This window comes from Lepus europaeus, chromosome 2 (genome assembly GCF_033115175.1).
Source record: "Lepus europaeus isolate LE1 chromosome 2, mLepTim1.pri, whole genome shotgun sequence".
NCBI classification, from domain to species: domain Eukaryota; kingdom Metazoa; phylum Chordata; class Mammalia; order Lagomorpha; family Leporidae; genus Lepus; species Lepus europaeus.
This window is the reverse complement of record NC_084828.1, coordinates 140,512,859-140,540,380: the sequence shown is the minus strand read 5'-3', so window position 1 is coordinate 140,540,380 and position 27,522 is coordinate 140,512,859. Positions and strand designations below refer to the sequence as shown.

At 53.5% G+C, this 27,522-nt stretch overlaps 1 protein-coding gene across 4 annotated transcripts in view; it reads left to right on the top strand.

Annotated features, from left to right (window-relative positions):
* The window catches only part of ZBTB38 (zinc finger and BTB domain containing 38), a 155,076-nt gene that overhangs the window by 100,239 nt on the left and 27,315 nt on the right, over nucleotides 1–27,522 (top strand). For 3 of the 4 annotated variants that reach the window (XM_062213951.1, XM_062213979.1, XM_062213960.1), the window contains one exon: nucleotides 1,804–1,907. The gene's annotated coding sequence lies outside the window, so the exon portion shown is untranslated. Of the gene's footprint in view, nucleotides 1–273; nucleotides 501–1,803; nucleotides 1,908–27,522 lie in introns of those variants that run through there. The other variant, XM_062213970.1, reaches the window with a different exon arrangement.

The following is a 27,522-nucleotide window of genomic DNA, read 5'->3' as shown; positions in this document are numbered from 1 at the left end:
TGCGGACCGCTGCTCTCCCCGGGAGGGAGCCTGGAAACCGGGGCTGGGGAAACGCTCCCGTGGGGCTGTCAGCTCCGCGGCGGGGAGGCAGAGTCGCAGGTGCCGGGCCTCCGGGTGGCGTTCAGCAGGCTCCCGGCCTCCCTGCGTGGCCGTGTTGGAGGGCGGGGGCCGGGCCGGGACGCGCTGGGCGCGGGTCCAGCGCTGTCACGCGGCCCCTCCCCCGGATTGGGAGTCGGACCCCAGCCGTGACCCTACCGGAACTGGATGATTTCCTTGGTGCAGCCCCAGCCGCTGGAATTGAACGGGACGTGCCAAGGCAGGGAGGGCCCTGCCTCCAGGGTCGTGCAGCTTCCACCTCCTGCTTCTGCACGGTTTGGGTCCGCTGTGCTGGTACCGCCCAAGCGCCCGCTGGTAGCCGCTGCTTTGCAGGCTGTGTAGTAAACCACCTGAGATTTTAGTTTCTCCGCGGTTCCACTTTGGAACGCAAGCTCTTGCTGTAGGTAAGTGCATAACTCCGTTCTGGACTTTGGCCCTAAATAGGACTATCCCTGCTCAGGATCCATTATAGAGGATATGTGTTCTGCCTTGTGCTTGTTTTAGAGGTCAAAGACTTTGTTTCTAATTCTGAAGCTCAGCTACTCAGTCAGGTTTTCGTGGCCACGGCGTCGGTGGGTTCTGTCGTGGTTTTGGAGAAACCTGCAGTGTGGTACTGTATCTCAGCGCGGTGTTTTTCCAAGAATGGGGGCCCATGAGAAGATTAGAATCGGTTTAACGGTTTGCAATGGGGGAAATTTTTTTTTTTTTTTTAATTTGAAAGGCAAAGTAAGAGAGGGGGAGAGAAAAAAATATCTTCCATCCACTGGTTCACTCCCCAAATGGCTGAATCCAGGAGTCTGAAACTTCCACAGGGTCTCCAACGTGGGTGGCAGGGACCCATGCACTTGGGCCATCTTCCGCTGCCTCCCAGGCACGTAAGCAGGAAGCTGGATCGGAAGTGGCGGGGACTTGAACGAGCGCTCCGACATTGCTGGTATCCCGTGCTGTGGCTTAACCCGCTGCACCACAATCTAGGAAAATATTGTCTTTAAAGATTCACAGCAGGGCAGGCCTTGTGGCGCAGCACGTTAAGCTGCTGCCTGCAACGCCAGATCACAGCTCCCTGCTAATGACCCTCGGGAGGCATTCAACGAAGGCCTGAATGCTTGGGCCCTGCCACCCACATGGGAGATCCGGATGGAGTTCCAGGCTCCTGGCTTCGGCCTGGCCCCTTCGTGGCCATCTAGGGGAATAAACTAATGAATAGACAGTCTCTTTGTCTCTGCCTCTCTCCGTCACCCTGCCTTTCAAATAAATAAGGATGTCTTAGATAGATATACAACCTGTGAAACAGTATACAGCATAACATTTATAGCCCAGAGCAAGGGTAAGACTTGGTTCGCACTTCACGTGGTAGAACTTTTTAAAATGGTGAATCTCTGTCAAGTACGTTTTGAAAACACTGGTTTGCTAATAGCCCAGGCTTTGGAATCCGTTGAACCTGAGCTGGCGTCCCAGCACACAGAGCAATAACAGACACCACCTGTGAGGCCTGGCGTGCTCTCCCAGAGCCTCTGGTCTGTGGCTGTAAAAGGGGGGGTGTGTGAATGAAGAGCCCCCAGGGGCCCCCGCAGGCCCCTCACCTCTGCAACACTGGACCTGCAGCAGGTGTCCAGCTGGCGCCATCGCAGGGGGTGTCGCTGACGCGTCAGATCCTGACACCCCGGCCTGGCTGGGACACTGCACTTTGCTGTTTTCTATTTTCAGATCTTCGCGCGGGGGAGATGGAGGACGCGGAAGCAAGGATTTCCGAGTGATTTCTTCCAAAGCACAGGAACCTTCACTGTTCGGGCTGCTCTGTCCTCACTGAGGTAATGCGTGTTGCGTTTCTCCCTCGTTCCATCAAAAAGGAAATCAGTTGGTTTGTTGCTGGCTCGTTTTCAGGATGGAGGGTGACAGTGACCCAGCAGGTTTTGGGATCACACTGTGACTTGGCCCTCCAGTGACCTGTTATTAAGGAGACCCAAAGGCAGACAGAGGAGCTGAATAAGGCCTCTGGGGCTGCTGTCTCACTCCCTGGCTGCCGGCTTCTCCAGGCTGAGTGGCCTCGCCGCGACATCCCTTGCACCTGGGTGCGGCCAGGGTGCTCAGCCCAGCAGCCCGCAATGTCGGGGAGCATCAGGCCAAGCGCGGTGTTTCCTGCGGGGAAGAGCTGCCCCGGAGCCGCAGGCAGGCAAGAACCGACATCCCGGCCGGCTCGGCCCCAGCTCGGCGGCGCATACCAGGCGCCAGATGGTGGCAGCAACACCTGCCCTGCCTCCAGCCCTCCTCGCCTGTGTGTGCGGCCCAGGGGGCAGGTGAAGGCCAGGAAGCAGGCCGTCTTTATTCCTGTCTTCCACAATTGCCCTGTGAAGTGAGGGAGAAGCCTTGTGGGGGATTGGAAGGGGAAAAGGGAGACGTTGGCGGAGGGCTTGGCGCCCAGGGCATCCACCCGGCTGGGGAAGCCTGTGCTTTCGGTTTATAAACAGTAGGAAGGTCTCCGAACGCGCTTGCTTTCCACTCCACCAGCGCTTCCAGAGCGCCGGCGAGGCCCTGGGGGAGTCCAAGACCACGCAGCTCGCTGCGCCTTTGTAATCGCCATGTTCATCGTGTCCAGGCTCTGAGCAAGGCGGCTCTTGTTCAGCCGTGGGCGATGCTCAGCGGGGACAGTGCTGAGATCCCTGCTCTAGAGTGTCAGCGATTGACCGGCGTGCGGGCTTCCAAGTTGGCACGGAGGGAAGCTGTTCTGCAGATCCTAAAGCTTTTAGGAAGGAATTTCTGCCGTCTCTCTTAAATGTTGATTTTTGTTGTTAACTGTTCCTTGTGTACAGGGGCCTTTTTATTTGTACACTTCACGCACTGGCGGGGATAAATAAGCAGTTTGGCAGGGGCGCTTTGTTTGACTGTGTGGGCGGCAGGGGGGCTGTGGGTGTTCCAAAGGACAGCAGCTGAAGAAGGCACTTGGGCTTCCTTGAGAAGATAGAGACGACTCTGAGACCGGCATTAGGCAGCAGGAATCAGACGGCAAGACTGCTCCTCGTCGTAACTTAAGCCCCCAATAAAACCCATGGGACGCTGAAGGCGAACACTGCCCATGAGCTGGAAGTCGTTCTATCGACGGAGACCTGTCGAGTCCCTGCGACCAGTCTAACGCTGTATTAGGGAGAACGGAGAATCCACCTGCCCAGGCCCCTTCCAGCTCAGGCCCTGGTACGTGATGGAGGAAATAACTGTGGAAAAATGCAAAAAAGCAGCTTTTGTGGAGGCGGATGTCCTTTTTACCCCTGGGGGTCAGAGATTCTTTTCTTGAGGAGAAGCATTTAAGCAAGCCCTGGAAGGATGTGGAGTTTCGGCCAGAGATGGGGAGGAGATGTTTGAGATAGGAGCCTGCAGTGGAAGGGAAAGACGGCCCAGGCCGTGTTCAGGGAGAAGTGAGAACTGGTCTACGCAGGCGTCCGGTGCGGAATGACGGCGGTCTTGAATGCCAGCTAGGAAATGTGAAGGCATTACCCAGCAGTGTTCTTGACGACGTGGACTGTCACGGCTCTGCTTTCGTCTCCGGGTCTAGTGAGTAGCTGTGTGGCAGGCGGAAAACAAAGGCTCCAGGAGGCCGGGTAGGGGGCAAAACCAATCCACCTGGGAAGGCCTGGAGGGGCTGGGGACCCACCCCAGGGAGTGGATGCAGAAGGGAGAGCTGATGGAATCTGAGGTCTCCGGGGAGGAGGCACAGGGGAGCCGACACATTCCCAGGGCAGTGGAACCAGGGAGGGCAGCTGGGGTCAGGGTGCGGAGCTGCTCCACCGAGCACTGAGTGGGAGGTGCTGAAGCTTCCTGGCACCCAGACAGATGGGGGCTTTGCACTCCACTGGAAGGTGCAGTCTGGGGGGTCCCTGGGATGTAAGGAGCAATCAAGAGGTGGGGAAAGGGATGTCCCAGGGAGCGAAGGATTGAGGACGGATTCTTTTGAGAACACAAAGAAGGACCTAGTGGAGCAGAGAGAAATGTGGCGAGAGAAGAGGGATGAGGCCAGAGGAACTGACTGGAAGCCCGGGGAAGAGGGTTTCCCAGGAGAGGGGGCCTGGCTGCCCAGACCCCGGCGCAGGAGGCACGGTTGAATCGACAGGTGCTCGATCTATCGGCATTTTCTTCCGTGAGGCAGTAGGACGTGGAAGATGCACATTAAGTGGCGTCCTTAGCGTGGGTTTGTAGCTTGCACAAAACAAGTCCCTGTTAAATTTGAGCCGGGCAAGGCACAAAACACCCTCCTGATCCCTCAAATTCAGGCTGTCAGAAATGGTTTTGGTAGCAGTCATGCTGTCTCCCAGCAGCAGAGAAAATCCCTTAATAGAATTAGTCCTTTAAAAACTACATTTCTGTTGATACAAAGAGTTTCTAGAAGTAATTTAACTCCCTTGCCTTTTGCCATATGACTATTGTGTGATTGTGTGTGTTTTCACATGCATATGAGCTTAGTACAATGGAATGAGGAGACTGGGGTCAGAAAAAATCAAGTTTCACAACCTAGCTGGGCTGTTTTCCAGGCTTATGACTTTAGAAAAGTTACTCTAATTTTTTCCATCCATAACTCATATAGAATGATTCTGAAGATTGAGCGATGTGTGATTTGGTCAGGAACGGACACTTAACACATGTCGGTTCCCTTCCTCTCACAACAGTTATTCATATCGCGCATCTACACGCAAAACCTTATCTCTGTGAGTCACTGTAACATGCTAATTTTATCACAGAAAGCACATCCCTTCCATTATAGCGGATCTCCCCTGTGTTATTCCAAGTGGCCAGCAATTAGTATGGGTAAGAATCCACCTGGTTGCTGCTGCTTTTGTTTTGTTTTGTTTTAAGATTTATTTATTTATTCAAAAGTCAGAGTTAAACAGAGAGAGTAAGAGACACACAGAGAGAGGTCTTCCATCCTCTGGTTTACTCCCCCAAATGGCTGCAATGGCCAGGGCTGGGCCAGGCTGAAGCCAAGAGCTTCTTCAAGGTGTCGCACATGGGTGGCAGGGGCCCAAGCATTTGGGCCACCCTCTGTTGTTTTCCCAGGACATTAGCAGGGAGCTGGCTCCAGAGTGGAGCAGCTGGGTCTCAAACCAGCATGGCATCCACATATATGGGATGCCAGCAGTCACAGGCGGTAGCTTAATCTGCTAAGCCAGAACGCCGCCCTCCCCCCACCTGGCTTCTTAGCAAAATGCAGGTGCCCAGGCCCAGAGGTTCTGATTCAGGGGCATTGGGGTGGGGCTGGAATCTGCATTTTAAACGAGTGCTGGTGAAGAGAGGAACACGTGCCTGTTTCTGGGGAGCAGAGAAGGGGATAAACCTGGGACGTGGTACTGGTTTCAGATCCTATTTCTGTTAAAGACCCATCTGTACTCAGAAGTTTTATATACGTATCTGTGTTTAAGGATTGTATCGTAGTTGTCATCAGGTAACAAGTGGATTCCAGTGGTATTCTAGCATCCCACCCCTGCTGGCGGCGGTGCAATGGGTGACATGCGGCACTGAGTGACAGATGGCACCCAAACCAGGTTCTTTTCCTGTGCGTGCAGTGGTGACACCCCTCCCCCACGCCCAGAGTTTGCAAAGCCACAGTAACTATTAGCTGTCGTGTAGTCAGTGGTGGTAACACTGCACTGTCACCCCTTAAAATAGCCTTTTTCAAACTTATTTATTTGAAAGGCAGAGTTATAGAGGCACAGAGAGAGGTGTGTTGCATCTGCTGGTTCATGCCCCAAATGGCTCCAACAGCTGGGGCTGGGCCAGGCTGACGCTGGGAGCCAGGAGTTCCATCCAGGTCTCCCATGTGGGTGTAGGGGCCCAAGCACATGGGCCATCCTCTGCTGCTTTCCCAGGTATATTAGCAGGAAGCCGGTTTGGAAATAGAGCAGCCAGACCTCAAAATGGCGCTCATATGGGATGCTGGCATCTCAGGCAGTGGCTCAACCTGCTGTGTCACACTGCCATCCCCACCTTTAAGCTATTCTGACACATTTATCTATCTGTGTCTTATGGTGAAACGTCTCCGCCATTAGGTTATTTCCTTCATCCTCTGCAGCTTACAATCATACATAATTTTTCAGGCTAGAGTTCATGCTGCCCATTTATCCCAGCCTCATTTCAAAGGAAAAATAATTTATCCCTTTTCTTTCTTCCCAAATCTTAGCTCTGCACTGACTCCCCACAAGGATTGAGACATGTGTACGTGCTGGGTGTTTAAGCTGTGTACAGAGGATCTAAAAAAACTTGAGTTGTGCTTTCTGTTCCCTGTTCACAATTTAAACATCAGATGACTTAAGGGGAATACAGTTATTAAAACAATATTGGGACTCTGAAATGTCGTCAGCATCCCGTTGATGGTTTGCTCCTTTGAGAGCAGCCTGCCGATGGCCTGGAGCCTTTCCTAGAAACGAGGTTCCTCTCCGTGCACCCGCAGCCCCTGGGGAAGAAGACAGAACTGACCCTCGCCGGCCGGCCAGCGTCTCAGCCACCTTAGCGGAACCTCCGCCAGCCTCGGCCGGAGGCTCGCCGGGTGGCGGCCGGGCGTGGAGGTGAGGGTTTCCTGCCCTGGGCGGGGACTCTAAAGGCCAGCTGCCTCTCTGCACACCCCAGGCTGCCTCCCCAGCCACACAGAGGGTGTGAAACAGCTGTTGGCTCCTGACTTGAGCTCAGGAACTTAAAGACCATCATTGCTGTTCTTACACCGAAACCTCAGAATGTTTTGTCACGAAGGCAGTTGGAGCAGACATGATGGGAAGCCTTGGAATTGTTCAACAAGTATCGATTGAGTCTCAGCTCTGTTTGAGGTACCAAATCTGGACCCCACCCTTCTGGGGACTCCTTCTCTCCCAACCCTTGCTTTTTCTGTTGTCAGTGTGTTGCTGCGAGCTTTTCTTTCAGATTAAAAACCCCCATGGGTTTGTGCACTGATGACACGGATCAGCTTGTGTCTTGCAGTTGCTGGCCTTGTCCCTGTGCCTGTGCTGGGCTGTGTCCCCTGAGTGGCCAGGCCAGAGCTCTCTGGGACATTGCTCAGTGTGCTCAGTCAGGGCGCCTTGCTCACCCTCGGAGGCCTCCCCAGGGGCTAAGGAAAGAGCCCAGTGTCCCTGCAGAGATGGGCTGGGGGACGTCAAAAGCCTGGGACCTGGTCCCAGACCCACTGTGTGACCTTAGGTTTAGTTTCCCCACCAGTAACCAGAGAAGGTTTGACTCAGTATCGGCTGCATTTCCTTCCTGTTCTAAGGGACGGTCATTTCGTTTCCCTTTGAGCAAAAAGGCCAGAGGTGCTGGGGCCAGCAGATGGATGGGGAGAGGGGCAGGTGCAGGGCCCCAGTTTCACAGCATCTCCTGCCATTCAAAGGTAGACTTGCCCCAGCCACACTTGGGGTTCTGCCTTTCCTTTCCTGCACACACTATCAGGGAAAGCATATGAATTTATTTTAAAGGTTTAAAAAATTATTTTATTTTCATTGCCATTTTATTTGAAAGATAGGCAGGAAGAAGCAGAGATCTTCCAAATGCTGGTTCCCTCCCCAGATGCCCACAGTCAAGCCAAAGCCAGAAGCCCTCCCCCTGGGTCTCCTACATAGGTGGTAGGGGTCCAAGTACTTGAGCTGTCATCTGCCTCCCAGGTGCATTAGCAGGTAGCTGGATTGGAAGCAGAATAGGGATTCACACCAGGGACTCTGATGGAGGTGTGGATGACTGAAACATTGTCTCGACTGTGTGCCAAACACCCACTCCCAGTACGTGAATTTAAAAAATGGGAGATTATCCACTTTGGAAAAAAAATTAAGATTTTTAAACAGCTTTATTTACTAACAGAGACGAAAAAGGAGAGAAAGAGAGAGAGGTCTTGCATCCATTGGTTTATTCCCCAAATGGCCACGACGGCCAGGGCTGGCCCAGGCCAGAGCCAGGAGCCAAAACTCCCCTCCAGATGTCCCACATGGGTGGCAGGGGCCAGTACTTGGCCCATTTTTGCTGCTGGCCTCACAAGCAGTGGCCTAACCCGGTGATCTACAGTAGCAGCCCTGAGCTGAAGGTCCTTACGGAAAGATTGGGACTGACTGGGCACCAGTTAGAAGATGCCTGAGTGGGCCAGGGAATAGGGAATTACGGCTTTCAAATGGAATGTCGAGGAAGAATCCTGGAAATCTGCTAGCCCTCTTCACATTGTAGAGATGGAAATGGAGTGCAGAGTTTGGAGGACTCGATGGGGTCACAGGGTTGGTGGCACAGAGGAGCAGACCCCGCTGTCCTCCGTGTAGCCTATGGATACAGAGCAGCGCCTGAAGAGGGGCTTCCCACAGATGCACAGGAGGACTCCAGGGCGCAGAGCTGCAGGCCGTTGGAAGCACTTGGGTTCTTGCCAGTTAAAGTAGCCAAGAGAATCTCATTTTAATCTGGGAAGCGCAGGAGGCCACTCGCCATATTCTAAAGCATTTTTGCCCTTTTAGGTAAATGGAAATTAGCAAACTATAACTTAATTTTTTTTATTTGACAGAATTAGACAGTGAGAGAGAGAGACAGAGAGAAAGGTCTTCCTTCCGTTGGTTCACCCCTCAAATGGCCGCCACGGCCGGCACTGCGTTGATCTGAAGCCAGGAGCCAGGTGCCTCCTCCTGGTCTCCCAAGCAGGTGCAGGGGCCTAAGCACTTGGACCATCCTCCACTGCCTTCCCGGGCCACAGCAGAGAGCTGGACTGGAAGAGGAGCAACCGGGACTAGAACCCGGCACCCATATGGGATGCTGGCACCGCAGGCGGAGGATTAACCAAGTGAGCCACGGTACCGGCCCCAACTATAACTTAATTTTGAGAGGAAATGAGACATGTACTCCAGGAGTATATAAAGAGCAAGACCCAGCCAGCACCCTCTGCCCACCCCCCATGTTGCTGGCCACTGCCGTGTGTGTTCGTCCCAGCATATGCATTCTGAAAGCTGTTGTCCTGGAAGTGCATCCGGGGATTATTGTGGTAATGGAGTGAAGGCAGGTTTTGTGGAAGGTGAGACAGATTCGAGCTGTCACTTCCTGCGATGTGGGTTGGATAGTGGTCCTAGGCCCTGTTTGATTTGTGGTGTTTTTCCTTTCATATGTTAGAATAGCTTATAGCTCTTGATGGAGTTGATGACAGTTAGATACTAAGACCACCCGCTCAGTGAAAGCAAAGTTGAACGTATTACCCAGGCCAGGGAGTCCTGCCTTCAGACTCAGGCCTGGCAACCTGCCGTGCTCCCTGGCGTGGGCGTGCAGCTTAGAGCAGTGCTGGGCTCCTACGCCTGAGTGAGGACTGCCTTTTACAAAAGCTGTTCGGCGTTTTGGTCTGTCCCTGCTGTGTAAACCTACTTGCTCTGATCTGCCTGTCCCGGACGTGAGCTCAGAGAGTGGGTTTCTCAGGGTCCCCAGGCTGTGTGTGTGATGCGGGACAGTCGCCAGAGTCGTGCTGGCTCCTGAGTGCCTGCTGCCCCGCTGGGCCGTCGGTGGTGTGTTCAGTCCTTCCTTTGGGTTAACGGAAGCTCCACCTTTGCTTTGACGGGAGAGGACAGCAGAGCCACTTGGAGGAAGCGGGAGCACTTGGACTTGGGAAGGCAGCTGTTCGGCATTGACACGAAGCCTGGTAGGCTTCCCTCCGCTAGTGGAGAGCTGTCAGACACTGAGTGCTGTGCCAACGGGGGCCAAACCAGGCGGAAAAAACCCCGACCTTGACCTTTTATGACATTTTCTGTCGAGGCCTAGAGATGCTGGAGTGCCTTTAGCCATCGCTCGCTGTGATTTGACGTTATGCACCATAAATTACTCGGGTGACACATTTTTTCCTAAATGGAAATCGTGCTGTTTTGTTGCATGTTTGGTATTCTGTGTGTGTGTGTGTGTGTCTGTGTGTTTGACATGTTCGGGAAACCAGTTCATTTCAATGATCTATATTAAGACTTCCTTTCTTATTCATAATGAGCTTCTGATAAGGTGACTTGTGTGTCTGTTTTAGGAAATAGTGTTCTAGGTGTGCTGTTTTTCTTTTGTGAAGTTGAAACGGGGGTCTTACCTCTGATCCCAGCCCCTGCCTTACAGGAGCAAACGGCCTCTTTCTCGCCCGCCCTGTCGTCCCCTGCTTGGGGAGAATAATGGAAGCACTGGCGATTAGTCATTGTGGGATCAGCACGCGCAGACTTGGGAGGACCTGAGCTGTGCTCAGGTTGTCTGTGTCCCTTGACGAATCCCCTTGTGGCAGGTGGGGTCCCCAGGGTGCCCTGCTTGTCATGTGCAAGTTGCTAAAGGCCGGAGGCCATTTTCTGAGAGGCCGAGGCCCGGGTGCAACCCCTCCCACGGTGGAATCTGTGAGCATTTGTTTTCTAAAATGAAAGCACAAGCAGAAACCCGAGCTGCTGCTGGGACAGCCTGTTCTCTGGATTGTTCTCTAAGATCAGTACTTTTAAAGCATCATTTTTCTAAACAGCAGATTGTGGGGTTTGCATCTGCAGGGGCTTGGGGAGTTTACTCTTTTAAAATACGGACAGCTTAAGTGTTGAGGTCACAGCTCCCCCCCAACCCAGATAAATCCACTGTAAAACAGGTGAGCTGGTGTTTAGACACCTGGCTACCGCCAGCGGCCTCCGTGCTGTTTCAGTTAAGTATCTTTTGGTGTGAAAGTGGCAAAAGCCAACAGGAACTTAGTTCTTTCAACATCCTTCTTCCTCCCGTTCCCCAACGATTTTTCCCTGTCGATTCCCTCCGTCTCTGCTGTGGCGCCTTCTCTGTGTAGCATTTCCAAGGTTGGAGCCCCCCGCCCCAAGGCCTCTACCGTCACCTTCAGCCTTCCCCGGGGCCTGCTCCGCCCAGCCCTGCGGCTCCTGAGCCCCAGGAAGAGGCGACTGGCGCCGAGATGTGTGCTGCGCCTGGCGTCCCTCCAGGGACCCCGTGTTGCCAGCAACGGCTTCAAACGGGAAACATGGGAGGAGGAACTGTGGCAAATGGAGAAGGAAATGCGTGTGCAGGCAGAGTGTTGCATGGACTCCAGTCGCCGTTGAGGGGCCCAGCGGCCCGATCTCCATGTATTGGTGTTCTTGGGAGTGTCCCAGGAGGGCAGGTGGAGGCCGGGCAGAAGGGCAGGAGCTGGGGCAGCCTTCTTCCCCGAGGGGCCACGCAGACTGCCCTGCAGACGGAAGGCCTTCCCCACCCCCCCCACCCCCCACCCCCGCCGTCTCTAGAGCAGGAATTGGCTTCCGGGAGTCAGTCACCGCTGATCCACGGGGCGGTTCTGAAGGCTCCACAAGGGTTGTTGTGATCCTGCTCCATGTGCTTTGTTGTGCTGAGTCCAGGCTCCGTTTCTATGATCGGTGTGTGTGTGTGTGTATATATATATATATATATATATATATATATATATAAAGATTTATTTTATTTTTTATTTGTTTTATTTATTTGCAAGGCAGAATTAGAGACAGACAGAGATCTTCCATTCTCTGGTTCACTCCCCAGATGGCTGCTACAGCCAGGGCTGGGTCAGGCTGAAGTTAAGAGCCAGGAACTCCATTCAGGTCTCCCACATGGGTGCAGGGGCCCAGGCACTTGCACTGTCTTCCACTGCTTTCCCTGGCACATTAACAGGGAGCTGCATTGGAAGTAGAACAGCTGGGACTCAAACCATATGGGATTGCTGGTGTCACAGGCGGTGGCTTAACCTGCTATGCCACAATGCTGGCCCCATATGATCTGTACTTTCTTTAAAAATTTTTTTTACTTATTTACTTGAAAAACAGAGAGGCAGAGAGAGAGAGAGAGAGAGACAGAGAGAGAGAGAGACAGAGAGATCTTCCATCTGCTGGTTCACTACCCAAACAGCCACAACAGCTGGAGCTGCACCGATCTGAAGCCAGGAGCCAGGAGCTTCTTCCAGGTCTCCCACACAGGTGCAGGGGCCCAGGACTTGGGCCATCTTCCACTGCTTTCCCAAGCCATAGCAGACAGCTGGCTCAGAAGTGGAGCAGCCGGGACTCGACCTGGCGCCCACATGGGATGCCGCTACACACAGTGCTGGCCCCAAGGATCTGTATGTTCACAGGTGTTGTATTTGCATGACCCAGCAATGAGCCATGATGTGCACTCGTCACTGAGAGCCAGCAAGGAGCCACCGATCGAGGCCAGCACGTTGCTCAGCAGTTGCTTCCTGCCTCATTACAACAGCTGCCTGTGATGATGAGGAGGAGAGTTGGTGCCCCCAGTGGTGAACCCAGTATCACCAAGTGTTGATTAGCAGTCGAATCAGCCCCTTGCTGAAGCTTAAAGAGACCCCATCACTAAAGTATAGGGTGGAGCAAAGACAGACAGTAGCTATCTGCCGTTCTGCCTCCCAGGACACAGGTATTGAGAAGCTTGTGCCATGGGAATGGGCAAAGTGCAGGGCTCCTGAAGACACAGGAAGTCACCCCCGTGCATCCCATGCCGACGCTTCCCCACCTGTCCTTTAGTGAGAGGCGCAGTGGGGGAGTTTTGAGAGCCTGAATACTGACGTCTCATCATTTAAGTCTCAGGAGGACAATGCTTCCGTGAAAGAGACTGAAGTTTTCTAGGCAGAACAAAATCTGTAAGTGACTTATGTTTACGTACATTTGGGTACAGAGGTAGCAAGGTGTTCAGGACCTGAACCGCGGGCCGGGTGTAGGATGATAGGAAATGGTTAGACTGCAATACGCCGGAGGGCACTGAACTTTGCAGAACGCTGTGGGAACCAATAGAAACCACACCGCAGACTGCAGCATGCCCAGGGGCGGCTACTTGCACCTCTGACTCAGGCCACCAGGCTGGAGCACCTCCCTGGCCACCTGTCCAGTCTTCTGTAGAGCCCTGGACTTGAAGCTCCCCAAGGCCCAACCCAGGGGAAAGTAATGGCGCCTGAGCCTCCTCCAGGGCACAGCCAATCAGCCCTCAGTCCTCGCACCTGCAAAGTCAGTAGTGTGCAGCAGGATCAGCTGTGGAACACAGCGTGCAGGTCCAGGGATGTCGCGAGGGCATCAGGCGTAGCGGGGCCCTCACGGAGCAGCCCGGGCACGGGGTAACCCATCCCAGGCTGAAGCAGGAAGAAGCCGGCAGAGGAGGGCCTGCCTCATCTGAGCATGTCACTCTGACAGCAGCCCGATGGGACCACGCCCACAGGGGCTCACGTGGGTGGCATCAGGCAGCAGAGGTCAGCCAGCAAATCCTAATCCCCTGGCCCCTGGGATTGGCCCACTCTGTCCCACAGATGTTTTCCAAAATACGGAGCAGCTAGCAACTTCCCATCGAGCCCGAGACTGAGAGCAGGTGAAGACTGTCCCCGCTCTCCCCTGACACCTACTGACCTTCTGCTCACCCTGGAATTCACAACGCCTTCCCCTTTTTCTAAACAACTTTAACCACTCCCGGCTCCCTCCTGGTGCTGAGTCATCGTTTCTGTGAAGCGCTTTGCACGGGGCCTGGTGTGGAGACAGTGCTCAGTAAGTGCTGGCTTTGGTCATCATCGGCCTCCTTGCTGTCCCCGTTCCAGCTGTGATCATTCACCCAGAGGGGCCGGAACTTGGTCTCCTTCACCTGGGTTTGAACCCCAGCCGTATCGTCAGGTGTACCGCAGCTGTCTCCATCCTGACCTCCGTGAACAAGGACCATAATGCAAGAGCCTCTTCCCCGATCCGTCATCTCCACCCCTCCACCCCCCTGTTTCGATTGTAAGAGTTAGGCTTTTCCTGAAGCTCTGGACATGAATGAAGAGGCATTCCTGCCATTGCCAAGTGAGGTTCTAGGGTTTATGTTGTGCAGGGTGGAACCACACTGGCGATTTCTGCAGGGTGGGATCATTCCAGGATGACTTAACCAAGGGAAAGCCATCAGATACTGCTGCAGCGGAGTGGGGGACCTGGCAGCATGGATGTCACCTGGCAGCCTGTTGGCAGTGCAGAGCCTCGGTCTCACCTCAAACCCCCCTCCTCCCCTCCCCATGCCAGCAAATGCACCTAGCAAGATCTCCAGCTGAGTGGTGCCGGTTCATGTTTGGAGAGCTCTGTTCTGGACACAGTAGCAAAACACCGACTTGTCCCCGGCCTGGGCTGTACCAGACCGTGACCTTGCTAGCCATTAGATGCTGGGGCACGGGTTTAGGGGGTGCAGGCTGCAGGTTGTGACTTTGAAACACCATGGTAGAAATATGCGATAGGGCGACTTTGACCATGGCAGCACTCTGTTCGAAGACTGCTGTGGCCCCCCTGGCTGTGCCCCCTTTTTTTTTTTTTAAAGATTTTATTTATTTATTTGATAGGTAGAGTTATAGACAGTGAGAAGGGGAGAGACAGAGAGATCTTCCATCTGCTGGTTCATTCCCCAAATGGCTGCAATGGCCAGAGCTGCGCCAATCCAAAGCCAGGAGCCAGGAGCTTCTTCTGGGTCTCCCACTTTGGTGCAGGGGCCCAAGCACTTGGGCCATCTACTGCTTTCCCAGGCCATAGCAGAGAGCTGGATGAGAAGTGGAGCCGCCAGGACTAGAACCGGCACCCATATGGAATGCTGACGCTGCAGGAGGAGGATTAACCTACTGCGCCACAGTGCCGGCCCCTGTGCCTTTGACCTTAACATGGCACCTTGTTCCCTTCCACTCCCTCCAACCCCGCCCCCCCCCCCATGACCTTCTGGTCTTGGAAACCCTGTTGCCAAGAAGGGAAATTCCTGTGCTCAGGGACAGACAGCCCTTGTGTGCCAGGGAACTGACGCAGACAGTTATAACGCAGGACTCCAACGGTGGAACGGGCCTCCGCGTGGGGGTGAGGAGTGGCCCACTCTCGGGGAGGGTTTGTGGGGTCCCGGTGGGCTGTGGGAGAGGAGTCGTCGCCTCCCTTCCCCGCTGTCAGTGACCCAGAGCGCAGCCTGCTCCTGAGGAAGCGTCCCCTGCTGCCACGGCGACTTTTGTCCGGGCTGGAAGCTGCGGAATGGCGAGGAGCCGAGGAGCACGGTGTTGTAGGAAGTTCTAGCCTCACGAAAAACCTAGGTCAGAAAACGCATCCAACTAAAAGCCCTTTCAGCCCTTAGAGCTCTTGCCTACGTTTTGAAAGTGGCGTGGCCTGGCTTGTCAGTAACTGCCCACTTCGGTGAGTCTTTTGTTTCCCTTGTGTGTAGCACTTCCAGGTGGCCTTAGGCCCTGGACACTTAGGGGCCTGGGGTCCCTTGGGTAGGACAGGACTTAGGGGTGCAGCTGTGTTATCTTGAGAGTCCCTGAAATCAATCTCTCCCGCTCTGTCCTTGCCCACTCTCCTTCTCCACCCGTACTCCTCTCCCTTCCTATTGCCCTCTCCCTTCCTCTTCCTCTCTCCTGCTGTGGTCTGGAAACTTGGCATGCAGTTCTGAGTCCCAGCCATGCACGGGTTAAGGCCACGTTGTCTACAATGGGTCAGATGACACCTCCCCTCCCCCACAAGGTAACTCCCCATCCCAGAACCTGTGGTCATTACCTTCTTTGGGAAAAGGTCTTTTCAGATATAACTAAGAGTCTTGAGATAAGATCAACCTGGAGTGCCAGGCAGGCCCTAAGTCAGCAGCATGTTAATGGTCTGTAGGCTGATCAGGAAAAACTGGTTTTATTGTTAAGAAGCAAATAGCTAATGAGGAGCGGATTTTTATTTAGTGCTTAGGATGCCAGTGACGACACCTGCCTTCCATGCCGGGGTGCCAGGGTTCCATCCCTGGCTCTGGCCCCGATGACTCCAGCTCCTTGATGGAAGGCAGCGATGACGGCTCAAGTACCCGGATCCCCGCCACCCACGGCAGAGACCGGGATTGAATTTCTGTCTTCTGGTTGCAGACTCAGTTGTTGGGGGGCATTTGGGAAGTGCGCCAGCACATTGCAGCTCTGTCATCTGTCTGTCTGCCTCTCAAATAAATCATATTTTAAAAAACAAACACACACACAGCTAATGCTAGCTGGTTTTCTGAGAGACAAGTACGTTTGACTCTGAATTTTGACATGCTGCTGCAAACCAACCACAAGATGAGATGATGGCGTGTGTTGCTAACGCTTGGAATGCCACAAATAGAATCTTCTTTGGAAGTATGGTGGGAGTTAGTCTGAAACCCAAAGTCACAGTATTAGGGGCACAAGGCCAGCCTTGCCTTATACATGCTCCAGGTTGGCTGGGATTTTGGCTTTGTTTTTCTGAGCTTCGGTGTCTCATCTTTGAAATGGAACTGTCACCTCGCAGGCCACAGTGACGACATGTGGCAGACAGCAGGGTGGCACGCGCGGAGGGTATTTGTAAATGGCTGAGCTGAGCTGAGCGGAACTCGGATCTCGCCTTTGTTGTGTGTCTGGGCGGCAGGGGGAAGGCGCTGTTCTGCTGGGTAAGCGGATCCTGAAACGGTGCAGGCCCAGTTCCGCGGCGGGGCGGGGTGCGAGGAAGCTGGGATGGGAGCCCACGCCGGACAAATGGTGAGCTGCTTGGAGGAAGGAGGGCTCAGAAAGACTGGCTAGAAGATTGGGTCCGGCTGTGCGTCCTGCAGCAGTGGCTGGTGGGGGAAGGTAGCCGGTTAGGGTTTGGCACCAGGTCACCTGGGACCCAACGCCAGTCAGAGACCACAGGTCCGCTGCAGGGAGCTGACGTCTCCGGTCTCTGCTCTCAGGTGACTCCCACCAGTCCCGGTTCCCAGCAGCGCTGGAGCTTCCTGGGTCTGCATTCAGGAGTGTGCTCACCCTGCAGCCTCAGTGTGTTAATTTTGTTGTTGCTGTTGTTTTTTTTTTTTTTTTTTAAATTTTATTTATTTGAAAAGCAGTTATGGGGGGGCGTGATGAGAACGAGAGAGATCGATCTTCCATGTGCTGGTTCACTCCCCCAAATGACTACAATGACCAGGGCTGGGCCAGGCCAAAGCCAGGAGCCTGGAGCTTCTTCTAGGTCTCCCACATGGCAGCAGGGGCCCAAGCACTTGGGTCATCTGCCACTGCTTTCCCAGGTGCATTAGCAGGGCGCTTGATCGGAAGTGGAGCTGCCAGGACTCAAATCAGCACCCATTTGGGATGCCGGCACTGCAGGCAGTGGCTTAACTCACTGTGCCACAGCACCGGCCCCAATGTCTGGATTCTAAACATAAAAGTGCCTTGACCCAGGGCGGAGCTGGGTCAAGTCCTGAGAATGCGTGTGCAGTCTTCTCTAAAGGTGGAATGGAGCCTTTGTCTGTCTTACTCCATAGAGAGGCCGAGATTTCCCGAGTCGTCACCCTTGTAACTGTGCTGGCCTTGAAATGTGATTCGTGTGGGTCAGAAGGGTGCCCCGTTCTGCTGCTCTCTGGAAGTAGGCATAGAGCGCAGCCATGCGTCACTATCCAAGACTGGCTCAGTGCTCTGGAGCAGGGACCAGCCTCCCACACTTAAGGGGGCCCAGTAGACGTATTTGAAAATAGAATTGCTATCTACAATTCTGCAGTATTTCAGCAGGCAGGGATAGGATGGACCAAACTGAAACAATGGAATTCAGCCAGGCAGATTGTTAAATTTTTGAGTTTCAGCTAAAAAGTTCTGCCCCAGCAGATTGGACGCCGAGGAGAGGGAAAGAAATCAAGGGAAAAGAAGGAGAAATCTGCGCCCCCTAAAACAGTCTGTGTGTTCTACATACAGCCAAGCACCAGATGTGTGCACCTGCTGAGTGTGAGTGCACTCTCAGGGAATCCTCCTGACGCCCTGTGCTGTGTTCACCCCATTTTAGAGAATGGAAGACTGAGGCCTAGGTCAAACACTTTCTAGGGTCACAGCTTGAGGAGAGCGGTAGATGGGGGCTTGTGGAACCACAAGTCTGGAGACGTGTTTTGGGCACACAGCGGCATGTCTGCTTCTCTGTAGAAAGCTCTTTCCCAGGAAACAGCTGAGAGGGTGTAGAGCGAGGAGGCGAGGGACAAGCAGGGTGAGCCCCAGGGGCCGCCGTGTGCCAGAAGCGGCCTCCAGGCTGAGGATTTCTCCATGGAGGAGAACCCTATGACCCCTGATGCCAGGAATCTCTGACGTTGGTTTTTGTCACATGAAGAACGGGGTTAGGGCCGGCACCGTGGCTCAACAGGCTAATCCTCTGCCTGCAGCGCTGGCACCCCGGGTTCTAGTCCCGGTTGTGGCGCCGGATTCTGTCCTGGTTGCCCCTCTTCCAGTCCAGCTCTCTGTTATGGCCCTGGGAAGGCAGTGGAGGATGGCCCAAGTGCTTGGGCCCTGCACCCGCATGGGAGACCAGGAGAAGCACCTGGCTCCTGGCTTCGGATCAGTGAGATGTGCCGGCCGCAGCGGCCATTGGAGGGTGAACCAACAGCAAAAAGGAAGACCTTTCTCTCTGTCTCTCTCTCTCACTATCCACTCTGACTGTCAAAAAAAAAAAAAAAAAAAAAAAAAAACGGGGTTAGATCAGGTTGCTGTTAGTTTCCTGAAACACCCCCAGCTCTGTTCTTGGTGCAGCTGTGCTGATTCGTCTCCCCATTTTGAGAAAGGTGTAGGGGCTAGGTGTCCAGCTCCTCGAGGCCTTAGGGCATTTCCCTGTGCGGGTGCAGCGCCATCTTGGGGACAGGCGCTGTGGCCTGGGAGAGGCTGTGGCCAGGAGTCAGGACCCGCAAACGCAGCCAGGGAAGCACTCGGCCTGGGAAGCGCTCCACCCACGGCAGTTTTGAAGCTCTCAGGGCTGGACCCGCCTTGGGGAATTTCCTTTTGTGACTCCAGCCGTGTTAGTGAGCTTGGCTCACCTGGAGGAGCAGAACGGGTAGGCACCACCACGCAGACAGAGCCAGGAGGTCTCAGGAGCCGAGTGCAGCACCAGGGAGTACTGTTTGCTGCACCTGTGCAGAGACCTCCTGGGGAGCCTCCTCTGTGGCGCCCAGCACCCGCCTCCAGGTCTCCATCTCCTTTCCTTCTTGCTGGTACTGATTGCTACCCAGATCATGACGCACGTTTTTTTGTGTGTGTGTGCGTACAAGGCCCCTCGCCATCCAGGGAAGAATGAGAGGAGATCAACTGTGAAGGAAACAGAGCACTCCATGGGAAAACAGCCCGGCTTGCCAGCCCGGTCCACCAGCAGCCTGCTGGGGCTGGCTACCTTCGCGCTTCCGTGTGTGCAGAAACTGGGTGATGATCTCATCTTGGGCCGGGGCGGTCTGAGGACGGTCCCGCTCAGCCGCTTTACCTGGACGAGAAGGGCGCTGTGTGGCTTCTGGAAGCTTCCCTATGGTTGTTCAGACCCCAGCCTCTTCTCTGGGTATTCTTCCATTGGGGCATCCAGGGCTGCAGAAAACAAAAGTGATTTTGTATTTGTTAGCACACAGTTACTGACTGTATGTATCATGTCCTGATGCATATATCTGTCCTTTGGAAGTTTTTTTTGTTTTTTGACAGGCAGAGTTAGAGACAGAGAGAAAGGTCTTCCTTCTGTTGGTTCACCCCCCAAATGGCCGCCACGGCTGGCACACTGCACTGATCCGAAGCCAGGAGCCAGGTGCTTCCACCCACGTGGGTGCAGGGCCTAAGCACTTGGGCCATCCTCCACTGCACTCCCAGGCCACAGCAGAGAGCTGGACTGGAAGAGGAGCAACCGGGACAGAATCCAGCGCCCCAACCGGGACTAGAACCCAGGGTGCCAGCGCCGCAGGTGGAGGATTAGCCTAGTGAGCTGCGGTGCCGGCCTGGAAGTGCTCTTCTAATTACATTGCTTTACCAAAAATATTAGCATATTCTCCCAAGGCCTGAATATAGGAACTCTTATTATCGATAGCCCCTCAAGTTGCTATGCATTTGGTTTGGGATGTGTGTGTATTTTAACCTTTATCTGAGCGACAGATCTTCCATGCACTGGTTCATTGCCTGAATGCCTGCAACAGCTGGGGCTGGGACAGGCCAAAGCCAGAGCTTGAGCCGCAACCTGTGTCTTCCATGTGGGTGACAAGGACCCGAGTGCTTGAGTCACCTCCCAGGGCACGAGCAGGAAGCTGGAATTGGAAGTGGAACCAGCACACTGACCCAGGCACATCTCATATGGGATGTGCGTGTCCCAAGTAGCCTCTGAGCCGATTGCCAGACACCTACCCTACGTATTTGTCTCTGCACTTACCTTGCATGAGGATTTTTAGCTGGCCTCCCTTCTTTGGGGCCAGCCTGCCCTGAGTGCCCTGTAACTCCAGACCAAAGCTGGTCTTGCCTGGACTCACTGGGAGTCTGAAAGGCTGATGCTGTCCAGGCCACACCACTGTCAACCTCAGCCTCAGGGAAATCCTCACTCCCAGACTGACCCCTGCTCCCAAGACATGGTCACCTGCCAAGCGTTCGATTGGGTTCTTTTTTTTTTTTAAGATTTATTTATTTTATTGGAAAGACAGAAAGCACGAGTCCCTCGATTGGCTTCTTGTACCATCCCAGGGGCTGGAGAAAAGAGTTGGAGGCGTTGTTTTATTTTCTGGAATGTTCATGGAAATTGAGGATAAAAATGAGCAAGAAAATGAGATACCACACTTCACATTATCTTATTTAATCCTCATAAGAACCAGGTTTCACTGTTATGTTCACTTTTAGATTTAAAAAAAGGGGTGGGGGGAGCTGGGGAGGCGCAGCAGGTTAAGCCACTGCCTGCAACGCCAGTATCCCATCCGCCCGGTGCAGGTTAAGTCCCAGCTGCTCCACATCTGATCCAGGCCTCTGCTATTGAGCCTGGGAAATCATCGGAGGACGGCCCAATGCTTGGGCCCCTGCACCCACGTGGGACACTCAGATGGAGTTTCCTGACTCCTGGCTTCCACCTGGCCCAGCCCTGGCCATTGAGATCATTTGGGGAGTGAGACCTGCAAGTGGAAGATCTCTCTCTGCCTGCCACCCCCTGTAATTCTGCCTTTCAAAGACGTAAATCAATCTTAAAACAAAAAAACAAGAAAATTGACAAACAAGTCTCGAGAGGTTACTTGCCACATTCACCCAGCTGTTGAGCTAGCAGGACTGGAATCTGAGGTCAAGGGCAGATGAGCAGAGGGCCTGCTTCTCTCCTGAGGATAAAGGTGAATAACTCTAGGGAGAGATGTGGTGGCCTGGCGGGACTGGGAGTGGGAAGTCTGGAATTGCTGTAATTGCGGACTATGTTTAACAGTGCCCAGTAATTCTCATCAAGGACTTCAGGCTTGAATCAAAATCTACAGTAAAGCACATGCACATGTTAAGCTCCAAACTGAACCCCAATTTTAATATGTATGTATGTGTATATATTATCTTATTTATATAAGTATTTATATAATGAATTTATCTTTTTATATGTATGTATGTGTTTATATATACATATATATGTACACACACATATATGTATGACTGAACAAAGCACAAACTAATCCATTAAACTGAGACATCAACTAAAAAAAAAAAAATCCCGTATCCAAAACATCCAAACACCAAAATATTCTCTAAAATGAGTCACATGGAGCCAGTGTTGTGGCACAGTAGGTTAGGCTGTTGCCTGTGACACCAGCATCTCATGTGGGTGCCCATTCGAGACCCGGCTGCTCCACTTCGGATCCAGCTCCCTGCTCATGCACCTGGGAAAGCAGCGGAAGATGGCCCAAGTGTTTGGGCCCCTGCAACCTCCATCGGAGACCCTGATGGAGTTTCAGGCTCCTAACCATTTAGGGGTGAACCAGTGGTTAGAAGATCTCTCTCTCTCTCTCTCTCTCTCTCTCTCTGTGTGTGTGTGTCTGTAACTCTGCCTTTCCAATTCCTTTTTTTGTGTGTAGAATAAGAGATAGGAGATCTCAAGGCTCTGCCTTCCAGAAACCTCCTTGAAGAGAAGGGAGGAGAGGTGCTCTGCGAGAGCCCATGAGCTATGGCAGGCAGGGCTGATGAGGCTGGATAGAGGAGAAGAACGGCCTTGGTCCATACCCCAGCCTGGCTTGTGTGCCTTTGCTTTTTTTTTTTTTTGACAGGCAGAGTGGACAGTGAGAGAGAAAGAGAGAGAGAAAGGTCTTCCTTTTGCCATTGGTTCACCCTCCAATGGCCGCCATGGCCGTTGCGCTGCGGCCGGCGCACCACGCTGATCCGAAGCCAGGAGCCAGGTGCTTCTCCTGGTCTCCCATGGGGTGCAGGGCCCAAGCACTTGGGCCATCCTCCACTGCGCTCCCGGGCCATAGCAGAGAGCTGGCCTGGAAGAGGGGCAACTGGGACAGAATCCGGCGCCCCGCCCGGGATTAGAGCCCAGTGTGCCAGCGCCACAAGGTGGAGGATTAGCCTGTTGAGCCGCAGCGCCAGCCCAGAATGCCTAATTAATAGTCCACTTGAAAGATTTTTATTTAAACAGTTAATACCATTTTCCATGTGCTTCAAAGGAAGTTGACAGTACAACTGAAGAAAGAAAAGGAGCTGGGTTACATGAGCCTCGTAACTAAAGGCCTGTGTGCACATGCATATATGTGTGCGTGCATGTGTGCACACTTGTGTGTGTGCCCTTGTGTGTATGTGTGCCCTTGTGTGTATGTGTGCACTTGTGTGTATGTGTGCCCTTGTGTGTATGTGTGCACATGCGTCCATATGTACGAGCCTCTGTGTGTACATGTGTGCTCACGCTCATGCTCACGCACTGTGGCTGAGGCTCCATGTAACTGCTCTGCATTGGGGAAGTGATGACCAAGCACCATGGGGGGGGCCCCCCTCTGGGCACACAGGAAGTAGGACATTTGCCCCTCCCACTGAGGAATTTCACTCCCTGATTTTGAGCCTGCATTTGTGATCAATGATAATTAATTGGTAAAAGTAAAACTAACAGTGGCTACTGTTTATGAAGTTTGGTTCTTGTGCCCAACACGATGCCAAGGCCATCACAGGTGTCATTCCATGTTCATTGGAGTCCCAGCAGATTGTATGATTAACCCCGTTTTGTGGATAGGTGAAAAGGGGGTGCCAAGAGCACTACAGAGCCAGGTGCACCTGACCTCAGAGTTCAGGCTGCGAGCGTCCGTTCCAGGCTGGACCTGGCCTGCCTTCGGTAGAGCCCTACCCTGTGAATGGGCTAAGGCAGCGCCCGGGACCTCAGCTCTCCTGACTCAGAAACCTGGCCCTCCCCACATTCTCCTTAGGTTACACTCAGTGAAGGTGGGTGGTAGGCATTCTTGAAACGAAAGTGGATGAAAATAAAAATAAAAATGATTAATATTTATTATTGCCATCCTAAGGGGTCTTCAAAAAGATCTTGGAAGTGTGTATTATTAAAAAAAACTATATGTGGACAGCAAAAAAATTTTGCACCAAAGTAAACTTATCTTTTAATTCCATTTCTATGTACTTTTTGAGGTACCCTGGTATTCTTTGAAGTTTCCATTTTTTAAGACAATGAATTAAGAGCAGAATTTTGTGGCAAACACTGAATTTCCCTTCAATGTTCACCCCAGGGCCGTCTGGTGTTAGATGTGGGATCTGTGCCCATTAGCGAGAGGTGGGCCCACTCCAGTGCAGATGCATTTCACTAAATGCAACCAATGACGACCTGGAAGCGCTGAGTTCTGTATGTCTTGGTGCTGCTCCACCTGACTAGATCGTGGTTTCAGAACCCCACTGCCTGGGTTCGAGTCCCAGCTCTGCCATCACTAGATGGCATCACTAAATGATCTTGGCCAAGCTCCAAGGCCTCTCTCAGCCTCAGTTTTCTCATGGGCACGTTAAGATTGCTGCAGGCTTCAATGGGACGATGTGCGATGGTGTGCGTGTCGTGTGGCCCGCAGCGCTGGGAACACACAGGCGTGCTTAGGAGTTGGAGCACAGCACTGGGCTGCGTGGTTGACTGATCTCCTCCTGCCAAATGAATAAACCGCAGAGGGGGCGTTGCTGCATTTGAGAGCGATGTGGCTGTCACTCTAAAGTGACCCTCGGAGAGGCTGCCCAGGAGGGCTGCTGCAGCTGCAGGTGTTCCCCCAGCTCCTGGAGGTGCAGGGCGAAGCCCCGTGGGCCCGCCCACCTGTGCCCCGTCTCCACGGTTCTCAGCAGGAGGCGCACAGCAGGATGCTGGGAGGGCGCCTGCCTAGACGCCAGCCACCTGCCAGAACACTGATTGCGTTTGGGTGACATCATCTCTTCAGGGTTCTTCTGGAGGTTGTGGGGTGAGTCCGAGCGCACCGTGCTAGGGAGAAGATGCTCGACCGTCTCAGCCCTCAGAGTGCTTTCTCTGCAGTAAAGTCACATCCCACGATGGTCACATCATGTTTTATTACAGTCAGAGTAAGGACAATGAAAGAAAAGCATGCCAAGAATGTATAGTAGATGCACCTGCTTGGGGACCGGGCGGCTTGACGGCTGAAGATCAGGGTAGACTGTTTCCCGCACTGGAGAGCATTCTGGGCCACAGAGGCAGCATGTGCAAAGGCCCCGAGGTGAAGGGAATCCTGGGGACATAGAAGGGTCAGGAAGAAGGCCAGTGGGCATTCGAGTTGCAGGAAATGAAGTCAAATCACCCGAGACCTCATAAGCCATAGTAAGGCCACCGTGCTTGGATTTCAGACTGTGATGAGCCTCACTGACCGTGGTTCTGCTCCGTGTTGGCCACAAGACTCTCCCCTATGTTGTGGCGCAGGCTTACACCAGAACTTGGCTCTGTCCCAGAAATTCTCCCATTGAGGCATCACACACTCCGGTCAGTCTTGTGCTGCACCCTGACCAGCCCCAGCCCCAGCATGAGCCTGTTCGGCCCTGAGAGTACATCAGCCTTTACTGAGAGGACGTCCGCCCCTCACAGTGGGGAAAGGAGGCCCAGAGAGCTCGCCTCCCTGCTGAAGAGCGACCCTGGGGCTGGCGCTGGGGTGGAGGGCTGAGCTGCCACCTTCAACACTGGCATCCCACATCTGAGTGCCAGTTCACATCCCTGCTGATGTACTTCCAATCCAGCTCCCTGCCAGTGCACCTCAAAGGCAGTGAAAGATGAACCAAGTACTTGAGCCCCTGCCTCCTACGTGGGAGACGAGGATGGAGCTCCTGGCTCCTGGCGTCAGCCTAACCCAGCCCTGGCCATTGTGACCATTTGGGGGAGTGAACCAGCAGGTGGAACTTCTCCACCCTCCTCCTTCTCCATCTCCATCTCTGTTGCTCTGCCTTTCAAGTAAATAAATAAATCAGGGGGAAAAAAAAGCAAATTCTGGCTGTGCGAATGTTTTCCATCAGGTAGCATGGAAAATGGCCAGGTGTACAGCTACAAAAGCTCCCAGGTCCAAGGCCGGTGGTCCAGCAGTGCCCGGATTGGCCCAGGGGTCTGCTCGCCTTAATTCCCATGCTTGGCTGCCCCTCTGACATGTTCCTCAGCATCTCTTGATGGCTTCTTGGCATGGGGCTCAGACTGTCTGCCCCTCCACCCCACCCCGCAGCCCTACCTCTAGAGTCCCGGCCTGGGTCCGTTCCGGCCAGGAGCTTCTTGAGGGGTGACTTTGTAACAGGCCCACAGCTGGGACTCGATGTGCCCTGCTCTGATGTAATCACCGCTGTGGGTGTCACACGCGGGGCACAGGGTGAGTGCCCTGACTCCCAGCCCTCCACGGGAAGTGGCAGGCTTTGCCGTCAGCAGGTCACTTCTGGGTTCAGTTCTCACAGCTGCACATGGGCATGACTGTATGTCAGCTTCCTTGTACTGAGCGTTGACTGCGAATCCACTTTGTCCTGTGAGTGTGTCTCCGTGTTTGTGTTTTATGTGCCTGCCTCACCGTTTTTTTTGTTTGTTTGTTTTTTGTTTTGGGGGGGTGGAGCAGAAGGGAGGATTTCAGTGAGATAAGATGCAGAGTGCCTCACAACCTGAACTGTATCAGACAAAAGTGACTTTATTCAGAATGGTTTGGGAGGCTCAGACAGGCTGAGAATGGTAACGGGCAGTATTTATGGTGAATGGTTTATGTATTGCTGACTTGCAAACATATCTAATTATAGTATAGGTTGTTCATTTGAAGCATTTTATTTATTTGAGAAGCATAGAGAGATGGTTGCCTACCGAAGGATCCCATCCTGACTGACTTACCATATGCCTGCTCCAGACGGCCAGGTCTGGGTAAGGCCAAAGCCAGAAGCCAAAAACTCAGTCTAGATCTCCCATGTGGGTGGCAGGGACCCTAGCACATGGGCCATTACCTGCTGCTTCCCACGGTGTGCTGTAGCAGGAAGCTGGAATTGGAGGCAGAGCCCAGACTTCGAACACAGGTACTCCACGTGGGATACAGGTGTTCCAGGCGGCATCTTAATTGCTGGGCCAGACACCTGTCCCAGGTGGTTCATTTTAAAGACGAGTACATTTTGAGGATGTGCTGTGTGCTGGACACTGTTCTAGGTGCTTAAGATACATCCATGGGAAAAAATAAATCCAAGATTGCTACTCTCGTAGGGCTTCACTTCTGGCGAGTAGATGGACAGTAAATCCTGAGTATGTCCGTTGTATAGTGTATTGGAATGTCTTGAGTGCTGATGGAAAGCCATCAACAGAGCAACAGATCACTTTTTCCATCTGAGCCTCGCTTGTGTTTTCTATGCACAGTCCCTTCACTCACTCACTGGATACATGTTTACTGCCAGCTGGAGCCTGGAGGTGCAGCAGTGAAGGGGGGTGGGGGTGCAGAGTGGATGGTAAACCAGCAGGCATGTAGGTGTGATAACTGCAGGTTGAAGTGAGCAGTCTGAAGGAAATGGACAAGGCCACGTGGGCAGCCCCGGCGCCAGTGTGTCTCAAGTTCCTGGGACTGGAAGAGACGACTTGGAGGGAGCATGAGGGGAGCCGAGCAGGCAAGGCTGGGGTGCGGGGTGGGCTGTGGACAGGGCAGGCCCGCTGTGAGGAGTCGGGATGTCATCCTAAAGCAGGGAAGGCCTCTGCAGGCTTTAACACAGCTTGCCTGGATCTCGTTTGTGTTTTGAAAAGACCACCCCGTAACCCGCGCGAGGGGTGGTAGTTCTCTCCCTGGCCGCCAGCGGGGCAGGCCCCTGCCCAGTCTCGAGCTGGTGCATCAGACACTCCTGTGTGCCCATGGTGCTTTTCCTGGGCCATCCTCTCGCTTGCTCCTTGCTGCATGGTTTCAGGTTCCTCCCAGAGGAACTGGTGTACACTGTGATTCACTGTCCGGTGTTGCTGTGGATTCGTTCTGAGAGGAGAAGCACAGTGGGGGCAAGAGGTGTGGAGTCACCACACAGATACCAGGAGTCGGGTGAAAGTGGGCCAGAAGCGAGCAGCCCACAGACTCATTCATTTCAGTTGGTGCAGCAGCTTATATAGCCAAGGCAGCCAATCCAGTCAAGGGGCGGTTTATGCCCTAACCAATCACTGCCTGTTGCCAGGCAGGCTCCTTTGCCAGGTGGGTTCCAAAGCCATTTACTGAGTAACTGACGCTCGTTCGCTAGCACCATCTTGGCACGGCCTTCTCATTCCACCACATTTACCCCTTTTCATTTATTTTTGAGCAACGGGAGGCATGATC